At 38.2% G+C, this 13,722-nt stretch overlaps 1 protein-coding gene across 8 annotated transcripts in view; it reads left to right on the forward strand.

Annotated features, from left to right (window-relative positions):
• NTM (neurotrimin) overlaps window positions 1-13,722 on the forward strand; it is a 939,904-nt gene that overhangs the window by 378,320 nt on the left and 547,862 nt on the right. For 2 of the 8 annotated variants that reach the window (XM_032356566.1, XM_032356564.1), the window contains exon 2: window positions 1,151-1,219. The exons of the other annotated variants lie outside the window; for them this stretch is intronic. The gene's annotated coding sequence lies outside the window, so the exon portion shown is untranslated. The remainder of the gene's footprint in view (window positions 1-1,150; window positions 1,220-13,722) is intronic. 8 annotated transcript variants of the gene reach the window in all.

A 13,722-nucleotide genomic window follows, 5' to 3' on the forward strand; every position in this document is an offset into this window, starting at 1 on the left:
TGAGTTCATTAATTATAAACATTTGGATAATGCTTTCCAGTAGGGCCTCTACAACTCTGCCTGTGGAGCAAATTTTACTGGCTCTTTTTTTTTTTTTTTTTTTTTTTTTTTTACTGCAAATGAGGTAACAGAAATTCAGAACATTGGTGAGAAGTAACAATGCTCAAGGTGACAGCCAGTGACTAGAATCAAGGCCATGGGTTACACAATGCTGTGTTCTTGCTACCTGTTCATGGGGAAAGGGGGGAATCAATCACATCTCTGCTTTGCATATTCTGAACCACTTGAGAAATATGCCAAGAAGTCAGATGTCCATCCAGTCTAGGTAAACTAGCAATCTGACCTTGGCCTCTCATTAACCAAGGGGCTGTTCCCGGCATGGTGGAGGCAGATAATGCATCCTGGTGCACCAGTCCCAACAGAGCACACATACTCGGAAGTTTCCCAGGCTGACCAGTCAGATAGATCTCTCCACCCCTCGGGGGAAGAGCCAGTGGGGAGGGTATTACAGAAATATTCACTATGTTTCCTTATAGAAGTAAGAAGATAAGAAAAGATCCAAATAGTCCACATTGCTATTTTGTTTATTCATTTGTTTTTAATTAAATCATTTACCAGTTAGCCAGTCAACAGATTGGCCTCCCCCCCTGACAGGGGAGACCATATGACCAGGCTGAGCAGGCTCAGACTTCTCTTTCCCTCCTCCTTTTCTACTAGACGAGGAGAACTCAGGTCATTACAGTTGAAAGAAAGATAAAGGGATGTATCTGTAGGCCCAGCTCATCTGTGGAGATGTGATGTGGTCAACACAGCAGGGGCTCTCTTCCAACAGCCACAAAAGCACTGAGTTCCAAATGATAAAACACTGTCTCAGGCTTCCAAGGACAGTCAATGCAGCTTTCTCTGCATGAGTTCTTAGGCAAGTCTCATCAGAATTAAGTGTTTACCTTGTAGGCTCCAGGGTTGTGGCCACTTCTGAGCCCTGGCTTTATTGGTCATGAGATTTCCTTTGTAAGAAATGTCTGCTAAATTAAGTCAATAGCCTGTGGGTGGAAATAATAACTTTCACACACAGAAATCTCAAAATTCTGAGCTTCATGAAACTGAATTGGAGCTTCCTGAAGTCTCCTGTTCATTGTTTCTTTTCCAGTGCTTTGCCATTGATCCCTGGGACGATTGGGAACACTGGCCCTTCACAACTTTGCTCTGCAACCTCACGGTCAGTATTATGAGTATCACTGCCTGCTGCCTCATATTCCTCAGCCAATGTTTCTTGAGTCAGGATTAGGTCAAAAAGGACTGTCATTGAAGAGACACCATCTGTGGCTGTGCCTATACTCAAAGTCCATAGCTTTTTGTAGGTGATACAGTTCTTTTTGCTATTGTTCTGAGTTCTGGACTTTGGGATTTGTGGATGCTTAGATTGGGATGATGCTTCCTTTCACATTTCTTATAGACCCGGTGACTCATATAAAGAGGTCCTCTAAAGCACGTCCCAAGCAAAACAGGGCCACCACTCTGAATAAACTGGAAAAATCTACTACCTCCAGCTGTAAAGCGTATAGAACAAGGCTGGTTGTAAAAATGTAGTTTTATAATAAAAGGCATCTTCAGAATTCTCAAAATTCTGGATCTATCTCACGGTAAAACTTTTATCAATTATGTTACTGTTGTTTATGAACACAGGAAAATGCAGTTTGGTCTTCATGTGATTCTATAAGCATACTGCTGGAGGTGAAAGACTCAGGTTCAAGCTTTGAGCAGCGTCCATTAAGCAGATGACAAGATTAGAAATGGAGATACCAAGATGCCAAGGCGTCCATCATGATTGCCCCAGGCTAAGACTATAGTCCTCCCAGGTATATGCATCAGCACTGAGTGGGGCATGTTCTGGGCCGTTTATCATCTTCATCATTCAATTAACCTTGATAGCAGTTAACCTGAAGTTATTTGGCCTCCTTTGGTTCTAAGTCCATACTCTTTCATAATTTTTGTTATTCAGTCAGAAATATCAGTATTTTCAAGAAGGGGGACTCCTTATTCTGCTGGACTCATGTGGTGGGCAACCTGAGCTCTGCAGGTGCCCCGAGGAGCTTTTCTATGAAGGTGATTATCCCAGATGCAGCCATCGTCAGCACCATCTGCACACACCCTTGTGTGGAGAGGTGTTCTTCCTTGCTCTAAGCTTGGGCACTGCCATCTTCCCTCCAGCCCCACTTCTGCCCTGTGGAAGTGCCTTAAAACTTAGACTGGGAGAGAATATGGACCCTGATCCCTGCATTTCTAAGTGTCGTGATGTGTCTCCTTGATTTTAAGACTACCAGAAGAAATTTGATAATTCTGTTGGTGGTGGTGTAAAATAGTGCATGCTTTATTGAAAAGCCTGGGGTGAAACATGAGGGCTGAAATGGACACATTGCCAGGTCTCTTCCACATTCTCCTGGAAACTATCTTTTTCTTCCCATTCTCTCCTTCCTATGCCATTTCCAAATCTATTTCTCATAATCTTTCCACAAACCAACCCCAAGTTTTGTTGTTGTTTGTTTATATATTATTTTATTACAGACATTTAATTTAACAGAAGGTATTAATGTCTACTAGATTTTTGGTATCATGCTAGTTGTTGGTGATACTGATTTGGAAAGAGCATGGTCTCTGCTCCAGGGCAGGGTGTGTGTGTGTGTGTGTGTGTGTGTGTGTGTGTGTAAAATACCCATATATAATAATATATGTATCAATTAAAATATAATAATATATGTATTATATACTTATATATAGCACATCTATACAATAATTTATAGTTGTGAATATATAATATATTAAAACATTATTTATATCCTAGCCATAATATATATAGTTATTATACCCCATCTTGACAGTTTAGAGAGCATGGTAAGCAGGATTCTGAAATGACCCCCACATTTTTCCACCCAACTGTGTATACACTGAGTATATTCTCTTCCCCTTAAGAGTGGATGAGGTCAGTAAATATAATGAGATACTACCCCTGTGATTAGGTTATTAATCCATTGACTTTGAATTAATCAAAATGGAGATTATTCTGGATGAGATTGATCTAATCAGGGCAGTTCCATCGAGATAAGGTGGAGTATCAGAGAGAGAGGGCCCTCCTGCTGGCTGACCTGGAAGAAAGCAGCCTAAGAAGGAATCACAGGACTGCAATCATGGCCCGAAACCCAAGGACAGACTCTAGGACCTGAAAATGATCCCTAGTTTATATCCAAGAAGAAAATAAGACTCAGTCTTTCAGTCAGTCACACGGAAACAATTCTCCCAGTGATCTGAGAAATCTTGAAAGTGATCATTCCCTAATTGAGTCTGTAGATGCCAATATAGCCTGCTGACTCCCCTACTTCAGCATTGTAAGATCCTGAGAAGATCACCCAGCTAAAACATAAGGACTCCTGACTAATGGAAACCATGAGATAATACATTTGTGTTGTTTTAGGTGCCAATTTTGTGGAAATTTGTTCTGCAACAAGAGAAAACTTACACATGGTAATTATATCTAAGGAGGGTATAGTTATCTCTACCTGGGAAGCGGTGGGCACATTATAGAGAAGAGATGATAGTTGGGATGAGACTAAAGGAGAAGTAGAGGTTTGCCAGACAAAGGGGAGTGATATCTATTGTTGTGATATCATCCAAGATATGTTTTCAGAAGAGCAGGTACCCTTATATATTTAAAGCGTGGGTTGCTGGGTGCCTTGGGGGCTCAGTTGGTTAAGCATCTGTCTTCAGCTCAGGTCATGATCCTGGGGTCCTGGGATCAAGCCCTGCATCAGGCACCCTTCTCAGCGGAAAGTCTGCTTCTCCCTCTCATGCCCCCACTTCTCTCAAACAAATAAAATCTTAAAAACAATAAAGGGTGGGCTGCCTATACTCATTTTAGTTCTTTCTTCACACAGCCATTTCACAACGCTATTTATGCATGTTTTCATGGGTAAAGTGGTGGAGTGACCTTCCCCTTAGCTTCCCAAATCATTGATGTCTCACATGTATGCTGTTGTCCAGCATTTCCTATATCCCTTTCCTTGGCATTGATCTCATATCAATGTATTTTTTAAAAATGAGAAATGTGTTGTAAATGCATGCAGCAAATGGTTGAGTGTACATCTTTACCTTGTCTCCAGAGATTTTACTCTTCTTTGTGACTCTCCATTTTCATATGGCTAATGTGTTACCTCAAACTCATAACCTTAGCAATGCAAAGTCACCCACTGTCTTGTCAAATACGATCAAATACTATGTATTTATCCAAGAGTGGTATAACCTGATTGTGTTCCACCTTCAGTATGCCTTCCTTCTTCATTTCAAGTGAGTAAGTGCTGTGTGATCTTCCTCCCTTTTATTACATGGTTTTGGTTATCGTGTATCATTCTGTCAGGGATGACTCCTGGACTCACCACACAATTCCCGCAAGTGTGTTAAAGCCTGGACTCAATAGTGCTAAGAACCTCCAATTCCTGTCGTGCCATTTTTAAACAAAATAGTCAATAGCCATGGTGTCATTGACTTTACTTTCTTCCATTTTTCCAAAATTGCTCTGAAGGCTTCCACCAGGCTTGGAGTACTTAATCGTCAGTGAATTCTTCATAAGTGTCAGTGGGAGACCCAATGGTTCCAAGAGCTTTCCTTTATCTCAGTAACTTTTATTAAGCTTCTTACCCCTCAGGCACTGATTTTTGCCCCTTACAACCTCAATTTCTTCTTCTGCAGCAGCATCTTAGGGAGGATACTAATGTGCTTCTTCATTTCTTTCTTCTCCCCATTTCTGTCTCCCCTTGGGGACGTCTATTCTTATCACTCACACTAACCCTTGACTTTTCACACAACTATACACACTTTCTTAAGGAGCTGGAGAATTCATTTTCAAAAGTCACTGAATTTTTTTTTTCACAAGAATACACATTTCCCCACCTTCTGCTCTCTGAAATAGTCTTTTCCTCTTTGTATCACTCTAGCTAGACCAATAGAGTATTTACTTGCTGCAGATGAATTCATGGCATGCAGGATAAGAGAAGAGGTCTTATTTTTGGCTCCAAATATAATTTTCCATCTCTGTTTTGGGTAATTGTGTGGTCGCCAAGAATTGTACCAAGTTGTTTTTTTTCTGTCACTCACCATTAGGGGCATTCCTCAGAGCTGTTCTTGTGGTTTCCAGGAATGCATTAAACTTAAGGTGAAGATAATTTTGCCTCAGCGTCCAGTATGAGTGTATCATTAATGATCTGAGTGCTGTTGTGGGCTACTTCCTTCCTAGAATGCCTGTGGCTTTTAGAGCAGACTCAGATTTCAAAACTGCTGATAGGAGCTCAGCCTTCTAGATAGATCCTGTGGTGACTCAGGAGAAAATGAGTATGTGTGTCCCTTTCCCTTTCTCTTCCTCTCACCTACCTGCCGATTCACAAGGCTTAGCAATGCACATCTCTCTTGGAGTTTTGTTTTTCTGGAAGTTAGAAATAGTAACTCCAAAGGTACAGTCTTTTCCCATTTGCTGTTGTCCTCACCGTGGCTTCCATTTCAGTGTCCCTGGATTGTAGCTCAGCACAAGGCTCCTATAGATTAGCTCTAAAGCTAATCTATGCTTTATACAACACAGTCAGCTTCATCCTAGGCGGGGGAAAAAAGTGGAAACACTTTGCACAGGACCTATCCCCTGAAAATATTAGATACGGAGCATTATTGCTCAACTGCGGTTGGCATCTTTATTTATTAGTTCACTTGGTTTATGGTTTAATATCAGGGTGTTTTTTGCTGTGTACAGCACTTGCTTAACAAGGAGCAAGACCACGTGTTTCCTCCCTGGAGGTGAGCTTCTCCGCCAGGCAAAGATGAAATGAAATTTTGGCGATTTTTAGACAGCAAGAATCAACAAAACTGAAAAGGTTTTTTTTTTTTTTTAATTTTTTTTTTTTAAATTTCCTTACTCGATAAATCCCCAAAGGAAAACATTTGCCCCCATGATTTCCCTCTTCCCTCCACTGACACCACCGGAAAGTATGAATTTAGGGAATATCTCTTCCAGATGCCCATTCTGATCATCTCTTCCCTCCCCAAAGAATTGTTATTAGGTAACACTTGGTACAAGGTACACACTGCAGCTCTAACTTAGAGACACCCTGAAGAGAATTATATGTATTGTCCTTTTTCCTCTAAGAGCTTTGAATTTAGGATATGCAGGAATACAGGAACTTCAGTCAACACAATGCCTATAGCAAAATGAAGGCTCTGTGTCGGATAAGCAAGGGTGATGTGAACTTGATATTGAGCCAGTATGAGTTTTGATGGGAGTTATATATAATAATAAGTCTCTACTAGGGGCTATGTTACTAAGGGCAGAGTATGTGCTCTGAGACACTCAATGTGTTTTCAGCCAATTCCATGGGTTGGAAATCACAAGAAAAAAATTCCTTTCTAGAGCAATAGTGGTGTCTTCTTTATTTCTCCACTCTGCCCCTCTCTATCAAGGTGGGTACCTCAACGCTATAGACAATAGCGGGCTTGCGTGGAAACCCACTCTTAATCTGGTCTCAGCCCCAGACCCCTGTCCCTTTATTTAATTGAGAAATTTTAATGGGCATTTGAGGCTCAAAGGTTTTTAAAGTCTTATTTTACATTGTTTGTCCTCTAGAAGCAGTTTCAAACCTGTTTGACTCCAAATTTCTGATACTTTCATTCTGTTTCTTTCTGTCTGCAAACTAGCTCACTCTTTCTTGAAATACCTTGCCAAACACAGCAAGGGAAGATCAACATATGCTGGCATTCTGGCTCATTCCAATCACTTTCCCGAGATGCACAGGCTCATAGACACTTGGTCGGCCTTCCACGCTAACAAGGGTGACAGTTTTACCAAATGTTTCACTACAGCAAGCAGGGACTTCCAGCTTGCTAGATCTGTGTCCTCACTGCCTACCACAAAACTGCTAAGTTCCTGTCACATAGTTTAGATTTTTTTTTTTTTTTTTTTTAAATAGCAGCATCTACTTCAAGGCCTTGATTTCTGTATTGTTTCAGGTAATGCTAGCTGTTGCATCAAGCAAATCCCCACATTTTAATGGCATAAAAAAATGAAAGTTATTTTTCCTTCATATCAATTCCAATGCAGAGGTGTTCCTTGGTCATGAAAAGGTAGCTTTCTGCCACATAATGACGTAGGGATCTAGGTTCCTTCTGTCCTGTGACTCCACTGTCTCTGGGGCTCCAAGTCTTCAGCCTCCAGCCAGTAAAGGAGGGAATAGGTAGGGGGGGGTTGTGGATTAGCCTTAGAAATGGTGCGTATTACTTGCATTCCAGTTCCATTTTGCTGGAACTCAGCAAACGCCTGCAGTGATGTGTGAGGAGACTGGAAATGTGGTCTCCGTCTGGGCAGCCACGTCCTGGCGACAATAGTATGGTAGGAAAGGTCAAATCACAAACATTTGGTAGCAAAAGCTACTTCTGCCTTACATGGAGAAAGGTTTTAGAAGAAATTAAATTCTGTTGAGGGAAAATAAACATTCATTAAACTTATGTATATATTACATTATATATATATTTAACTATATGTACGTGTATACTTATGTATATAAGTATTATATTGATATCATATATTGTAGTATATATATGTTATATATATATACATATGTGTAACATTTTCAACAATACCCTCTAGAGGTAGGGTTAAAGAACTTGATTTGGGAAGACTTAAAACCAACGAGAAACATGGCTTCATGAACAAAACACACACAAACAAACACAACACTGTAAATGAAGATATTTTCATGAACAATATGGTTCTAATTCATCTTCATGATACAGGGGCTATTTCTTTTTCTTTTTTTTTTTTTTTTAGGTTTTGAAATACAAACCATGAATTCCCATACTTGATTTTTTTATGACCAAATCCTTTCTCAAATGCAATTCTGGTGTTAGTCTTCACTGAAGCATATAGTATGAAATTCTTCTCTTGTGCCTACCATTCTTAGGAGGAGTTTGAAGTAGATGTCTGCTCTACACAGTGTGCTCTCCAGCTCTGTGTTCTTGCTTCAAATTATGGCATTTAAGAAAAAGCAAAAAAACAAACAAACAAACAAAAAACCCAAAAAGCAAAAAAAGCAAACAAAAAACCCACAAAACTTTAATCTAATTTTTGCAAAAACAGTTTGCAAAAGTGTTGTTTGTAATACTGTGAGTTCACTCTAATTTCCTGGCAAATTGACATGCTCAGATGTTATAGGTGCTACCAGGTTCCTTGGTGCTTCAGGAATTTTTACTTTGTGTTAGTGTAATGACAAAGTTTATCTATAGTATATGACTGTGAATGCTCCCGCATGCACTTCCATTAATAGAAACACCATCATTTTTATATTAATCATAAAGGGAATTGATAATTGCCTATGGGAGTTTTTACCTATGAGCAAAACTGTTTGACCCAATTATGTTTTCATGGTGATGGATGAATATATTGAATTATGATAAATAGATCATTGGCGGATTTCAGGGGAAGAGAAGAACCGTCCCAGAGGAATAAGCCATGAGTGAGCAAGTGCTAAAAAATTTAAAAACTGATAATACTGTCATTACATCACCTGTCACAGCTCGGAAGTTTAATCCCATTCAATGCAGGAGATGAGAAGGTAAACCCGGAGTGTTCAGTAACATTAAGCACCTGTCATTCAAATCCCATGATCCACATGGATTTGTAGGAAAGCTACAGACACCCTCTACGAAGAGCTAAAATCTGCAGTGCTAGCTAGTGACTGGCTTTCCAGAAGGTTAAACTGAAGCTAATGCAGCTGGCTCCATGAATCCTTACGCTCTGAAAAAGAGATAAGCTGCCAGTCTTACTTCAAAAGCCATCAGCTACATTCTTTTAAACTTGAAGTTTAAGATTCTAATTTAGAGTTGATAAAGTTGAGCAAGAAATTTAAGAGTGACTGATCAGACTTAATTCCTCAGCGAAGTCCCTTTTTATACACTTAACTATTCAAAGGCTGAGGGGTGGTTTGTTTACAATGGCTTGGAATAGAAGGCAATTCGAAGGTAGAAGAAAGATCATTTAGCAGTAGTCAGGAATGTTGTTTCTACCACAAATTTCAAGGTCTTAAGATTTATATTCATTTATAAAATCAAGAATTCAACCACATATTAAAAAAATCCAGTACTAGCATACATTGATAGTAAACTCCTATCTTAATTTTATATATACAATTTTATATATTTTATCCTCCTCTTCAATACCAGCTTCCTTTCCCATTTCCCCAAGCTTGTCATGAGCACCTCAAGTTTTGTAGTCAACTAATGTGGTAGGGAGAATTCAAAGATGGCTTTCCAGATTCCCACCCTCTGGTGTACATGCCTGTGCAACCCTCCATCTTTGAATGAGGGCAGAACCTATGACTGTCTCTTATTGCTCCCTTGGTTAGAGTATGCTACATAGCAAATTTGATGACATTGCATTTTATCAGTCTTCATCATAGAAGACTAGAGAGGGATCAGAATTCAGACAGAAGTGTTGCTGTTGGCCTGTAAGAAAGCAAACAGCATTGTTGTGAATGGCCCAGGAGGGCTATGTGCCAAAGATCCAGTCAGCATCTAAGAACTGATAAATAGCAAGAACATGGGTGCTCCTACAGTACAGGAGATGCATTCTGCCATAGCCAATGAGCTCAGAAGAGAACTCAGAGCCTTAGTTAAGGTCACAGCCCCGCCGGACACCATGATTTCAGCCCAGGCAGATTATGCCAAATCTGTGATAATATCTTACGCATCAATAGATAGTTACTACAACTATAAATAAACTTTCAAGTTGTTCCATTTATTCTTCTATTTCATTTTAGATTCATTCTTATAAAACCCATTTATTTAGAATTTGAAAGATGAGAGATGGTGTGCTAGAGAGCAGTGATACCACAATCTCTCCCTTTATAATATTACAGACTAGGAAAGAAACTAGATATACAAACAAAATCTGTTGAGAATGGATCACATTCTTAACACATAGTGCCCTAGGAGTTGCACGTACTGGCACAGCCAGGCACGAAGAGCAGTAAATAAGTAAAATAAATCTTCCCATGGGATGGAGGGATCAGGGAAAGATTCTGTTATAAAATTCAACTTGAGGTAAGTGTTAAAGAGGAATAAATGGTCTTCAGGTGGAAATGGGAGAGAAGAGCATTCTGAGCAGAAAAGGTCTATGATGAATCACACAGAGAGATTTTTCTAGGCTCTTTAAAGAGTTAAGTAAGTGAAAAGGATAGGGCTGAAGTGGAGGAGGGAGAAATGAAGGTGAGTCTAGAGAGAAGTCTGAACAGAAGACATCTTACAGATGTGCAACCAAAAGTGGTCCTATGGGTGGGAGCCTGGGTCACACCCAGAAACTTGCTAAAATTGAAGAATCTTTGGCCCCACCTACAGGTACCAAACCAGAATCTGTGCTTTAACCACATTCTCAGGTGATTCAGAGATCATGGTTTAGAGCCTCTTGATGCTGTTGAGTCTGGACACTATCTTTTAGATAAAGGGAAGATCTTGAAATGTTTTAAGGTGGGTATTAACGCAATCAGGCCTATCTTTTAGAAACAACAATAACACCATTAGAAGGATGGGAAACATGGTGAAAGACACATGTGACAGAAGGTAGAGGAACCAGTTAGAACATTATTCTAACACTCCAGGCAGGAGAACAAAGTAGGGGCAGTGAATACAGAGAGGAGTAGACAAATAAAACAGATTTTAAGAGGACAGAATATCTGGAATTTGAACAACAGACTGTGGACACTAAGTTGTTTAAAATGAACCTCAATGTGGCTAATACAACTATGCAGGCAAAGTGGTCATTTTAAATTGTGGGAAATACAGGAGAAAGGATGAGTTTTATTTTTGAACGTCTGAGTTTGAGATACTTGTGGGACTGAATTAAAGATGTTTTGTAGGAAGTGGGTAGGATAGATGTGTCTCTAGGATCACAGAAAATTCTGGATCACTTCTAAGTCACTAGAAAAGTCAGGGTTGTTACTTTGCTTGTCAGGGACTTGTGGGGTATATCTGAAGTTATGAGTGAATGAGTGATTTCTGTTCAAATGTTTTCCTCTCAAGTTTTTAAAGACATTGGGATCAAGATTTCTACCAGCACTTGATTTTTTCCTCTTCCACTTTATTAAAATAATACTTAGAAAATACACATATAGAATATATACATTATACACAGTACATACTGCATACATCCAGTATTAAAAGTTTTAGAATGAGTTAAGCACATGTGGCAGCCTAGTAGATTTTAATACAAGGAATCCAACTGCTCCTAGGAGGAAAATGATGCTGGCCAGGAGGAAAATCCACCTCTCCATCAATTTTTATATAACTTTTCCTCCATGGATAAATACAAAGAATGAAGTAATAACCATATGAGACTTGTGAAAAGATTTGGTAGAGTCTTTGTTGTACTTACAAGATGAATGTGATTATACCCAAGATATAAGGGAGGAAACGCAATTTAAAAAAAAAAAAAAACTTACACTACAGAAAACGAAAACAACTTTAGAGAATATCTTATATATAATTTCCATAAAGGCAAAAAAAAAAAAAAAAAGAATTCACTAGCTCTGTGGAAAAGGCAATAAAATAGAAGATGATGTAACAGCAGATTGAGTTAAAAAGAGAGTTCCATTATATCAAGAAATATTTAAGGAAAGTAAAATTCAAGAGAAGGAGTATAGGACAGAAATAGCAATCTAAAATTTAATCAGTGATGCAGAGAACACATTTGGGAATGTTTTATTTCACTTCAAAATTAAAAGATGAAGAACAGAGAAATGAAAGAATTAAAGCAAAGATAATAATTCTTACCTAAGGAGAATTTGTGTCCTATAAGAAAATACCATACCAATTGAGAACAAGATATATACAAAACCTAATAATTTCCTAAGCTACATCAATATTTTAATTTGAGGAAATAGCATATTTAGTAAAACCAGTTGAGATAAATGAAAAAAAGAACATAATGATACATGAAGCCAATTTAAATATGTTATATTATGTGTTAATTTATAGATGTTAAATGCTTGGCAATGTAACAAATGCTTAATAAGATTATGTTGAATTAATTAATAAAATATTACAAGAAACAAACATCATGAAGTTAATAGTGAGGCTTCTAGAATATTGCTTCTGGCCATGAAAGATTAATTGGCATCAGAATTTTCTCCTGCTGTAAAAACTGGAAACATAATGTATGAATCAATGTTTTAAGACAATTGGACAACAATCAGTGACGACTATGATCCCTGAATAAATGAAAACAGATGAGGTAAACTCTATGATCCTCCCAGCTTTCAGCCAAGAAGTACTTTCTGGAAGCAAATCATTCTTCCTGAGTTTAATCCGTAGAGATCAATGTTCAGTGCACCGATCTGATTGAGGAGATAGGGAGGAGGAACGTCACATGGAGAAAAAGAGCTATGGAAATCAACACAGGAGTCTCCATGACTTCACTGGTGAATACTAAAGGGCACATGTGTAGAGTGAACATGCATGCAGCTGGGAAAAGAGCTAAAAGGGATTTATAAGCTGGATAATTCTTAGAGCTCAGAAAGAACTAGGAGATAATTTGAGTTCTGACCTGCTAGAGTGGACAGATTTTACTGGACATGTGCGGCATTCAATGCAGAGAACAGATGGAAAACAATACAGAAAATAAATGAAGCCAAAAGTTTTTCTTTAAAAATCAAGAAAATTAATTATTTATTTTTAAGAGATTTTTATTCATGAGAAGACTGGTCCATATAATATAAAGAAGACAACAACCAAAACAAAGATGAAAGAGATTATATTACATACATATATACATATACATATGTATATATATACATATATATATATATACAGCTATATATATATATATATACACAGCTCCTACAGATTTCAAATGGATAGTAAGGGTTTATAATAAAAATTATGCTAATAAATTTGACAACTTAGATGAAATGGAAAAATTCCTTGAAAAAACAAAAATTACCAAAACTGTCACAGGGATAAGTAGAAAATCTGGGACATCTGGGTGGCTCAGCTGGCTACTGACACTTTTGATTTTGGCTTGGTCATGATTTCAGGGTCATAAGATCAAGCCCTGAGTCAGGCTCTGCATTCGGCAGGGAGTCTGCTTGGATTCTCTCTCTCTCTCTCCCCCATCCCTTCTCCTGTTCCCTTACTTGCTCTCTCTTTCAAATAAAGACATAAGTCTGAAGAAAAAAGAATAAGTAGAAAATCTGAACAGTCCTATATACAAAAAAATTAAATGTATAGTTTCATCTTCCCACAGAGAAAACTCAAGGCCTACTGACTTCACTGGTTAATTACATTAAGTAGTTAAGGAGGAAATGATACCAAACCTATAGAGAGAATTTCAGGGAATAGAGAAGTAAGAAATTTAATAAGGCCAGCATTTCACTGATAATAGAAATAAAGAAATTACAAGATAAAGAGAAACCTATAAACCAAACCTATAAACCAAAATCATATATAGACACAGAAGTCCTTGACAACAAATGAAGAAATTGAACCCAGAAATGAAAATATTAATTCATTATGACCTGTGGATTTTAACACTCCCTAGAAGTGCAAGATTGGTTTAACATTTGAAAATTAGCGTAACTCCTCATAAAAACAAAATAAAGGACAAAAATGTCAATAGATGCAGAAAAAAGCACTTGATAAAATTCA

The sequence above is a fragment of the Mustela erminea genome, chromosome 9, assembly GCF_009829155.1.
Source record: "Mustela erminea isolate mMusErm1 chromosome 9, mMusErm1.Pri, whole genome shotgun sequence".
Classification (NCBI taxonomy): domain Eukaryota; kingdom Metazoa; phylum Chordata; class Mammalia; order Carnivora; family Mustelidae; genus Mustela; species Mustela erminea.